The 2,500-nt window shown below is 38.4% G+C and overlaps 1 protein-coding gene across 1 annotated transcript in view; it reads right to left on the bottom strand.

Moving 5' to 3' along the window:
* Positions 1 to 1,578, bottom strand: part of rai2 (retinoic acid induced 2) — a 23,844-nt gene extending 22,266 nt beyond the window's left edge. The window contains exon 1 of the mRNA XM_077217996.1: positions 1,198 to 1,578. The gene's annotated coding sequence lies outside the window, so the exon portion shown is untranslated. The remainder of the gene's footprint in view (positions 1 to 1,197) is intronic.
* Between the last annotated feature and the right edge of the window lie 922 nt (positions 1,579 to 2,500).

The following is a 2,500-nucleotide window of genomic DNA, read 5'->3' as shown; positions in this document are numbered from 1 at the left end:
CAGCGTTACCATGGACACCATACAGCTCCATTATGATGTCACAGCCTCTCAAGAACACAGTTCCGCCTCCATTTGTCATTCTGAAACAACATTACTAGAGCCAGTAATATCATAATCGTGTCTTTGAAATGGGAGTTTCAGCATTTAATGCTGTGCGGGAAGCTTATTATTGATTTGATGCACAGTGTACTTTTATTAGAACTAAATGTGTTTTTAAGATGCCTCTGCCACTCATGAAGTGAGAAAAACAAAAAATGAGATTTCATTCTCAATACAGCAAAGTGATTTTCTCTTAAGCATTTCTATATCCTCAACACCGCTGCACAAAATGTCAAAACAGTTTCAAATCTTCAGATCAAGAGCGTGTACCACAACTATCTAATTATGCCAATATCCCTCACTGGAGAGTTCTTGTGTTCCCCATCCATTTGGAAACATAATCTGACCTCACAATCCCCAAGGCATTCACATTAAAGAAACAGTACACCCAAAATTAAAAATCTCATTTACGTGTAAACATTTGAGAATTATGGCAGGATACAATGTAAATTTCAGTCTGTAGCTCACACAAAGCTACAGTATGGCAATCGGGAGATTTAAACTATATACAGATTCATTTACTGGTGTTTTTTCGTCCTTTTTGCCCTTGACAGCTCCAGTCCCCATCCACCCATGACATTCGGCTAATTTTCTGCTTTCGCGTTACACAGAAGAAAGAAAACTCAAGGGGTTTGTAACGTCATGGGGGTGAGTAAATTATACCAGTATTTTTATTTTAGGTGAACTGTCCCTTTAAGACCAACATCATCCCTGTTATTTCAGCAACGCAGTCGATCAGGGCGGCATAAACCTTTCAAAGGAATATTTATCCACATTATTTTTAAACTACTACGCGGAATAATTGATTATAGGAATATACCAACGTCCTTAAACTGTTCAAAATCCCTTTAAATCCATGAGAGATGCGCGAGCACCTGTGCGGCCGGCCGACGGGTTTACATCGGGTGTCATGAGTGTGTTTCTCTACCCAACGACACCCTATTATTGGATAGACATTATACACTGTATTATTATATCGCTATATAATCTTATAAAGAGAAAAAAACAATGCAATCTAATGCCAATGCACTAAACACGGCCGTAGCTGAACACTGACACATTTACACTCTCACACATATGAAAATAATCGCTCGTTACCTCGGAATGAATATATAATGTCGCTCCGGAGTCGTGTGTTATTTCTGTGTTTTCCTCGATTTCTTCCCGGTCACCAGCTCGATCGCTGCCATTAGCCACTCGTTGGTTTCCTCTGAAAAGGTTTGTCTGTTCTTCATGAGCCTCTTATAAAGAGCCGCGGACGATCATCTCTGTGTCGGTTTACGGTGGAGGATTCAGGCCTGCCGCGTTTCACCGTAAAGAGCGACGAATGTGTCGGTGTGACGCTCGTCTGGAGCCGCTGGCCGGGATCCTCACGCTCTCTCGCTCGCTCGCTCTGACACACACACACACACACACACACACACACACTCTCTCTCTCTCTCTCTCTCTCTCTCAGCCACGCTGCCTCTCGCTCTCCTCCGACCTAATACCATCCAAACGGCAACATCCTAATGTATAATTCGTAAATCAAATTAGAACGTAAATTTTAATCACATTTACATTACAAAAACTACTGTACAGTGATGATAAAAGCATTGCATTGTGGGATATACTATAGTATTTCTATTATTCATGATAAATAAATAAAAACTCTATCCGTCAAAAACCCATGGTATTATCATAGTGCATCTCCAAAACATGTTATTACCATGATCCATGTTAAAACTATGTTATTACTATAATTTATGTACAAAAAACATGTTATTACCATGATCCATGTCCAAAAACATGGTATTACTCTGATGCATGTAAAAACATGGTATTCCTATGATCAATGTCCAAAAACATGGTATTACTATGATCCATGTACAAAAAACATGGTATCACCAGTATGCATGTCCAAAAAACATGGTATTATGATGCATGTCCAAAAAAATGGTATTACCATGATGCATATGATGCAGTAATACATAGTTATACTATGATGCATGTCCAAAAAAAACATGGTAGGCTATTCCTGATGCATGTCCAAAAAACATGGTATTACCATGATGCATGAAATTTTTTATTAAAAAACTGTATATCTTTCAAAAATCCATTGTGTTATTATAGTGCATGTCTAAGAACATGGTATTTCAATTACACATACAAAATACTTGGTATTACCATGCCAATATGCTCAAATTTACTTTGAGTCTAGTTGAGCCTGAAAACAGAAGAGAGTATGAAAGAAAATCCCTTTAATTGCACATAATTTCCACCAGAATCCTGTATTTTTAAATTCAAATGGTCTGAGAAGCTTTCGTAGTTTTATGATGGTCACCATAATACCATGCTTTATACGGTACCTCTCAGTGCTGGATTTAACAAAGCAGCCGTATGACTGTAACTGAAGCTGGCT

This window comes from Siphateles boraxobius, unplaced genomic scaffold (assembly GCF_051911475.1).
Source record: "Siphateles boraxobius isolate OS27281-9 unplaced genomic scaffold, OSU_SipBor_1 77, whole genome shotgun sequence".
NCBI classification, from domain to species: Eukaryota; Metazoa; Chordata; class Actinopteri; order Cypriniformes; family Leuciscidae; genus Siphateles; species Siphateles boraxobius.
This window is presented reverse-complemented; position numbering and strand designations above follow the sequence as displayed.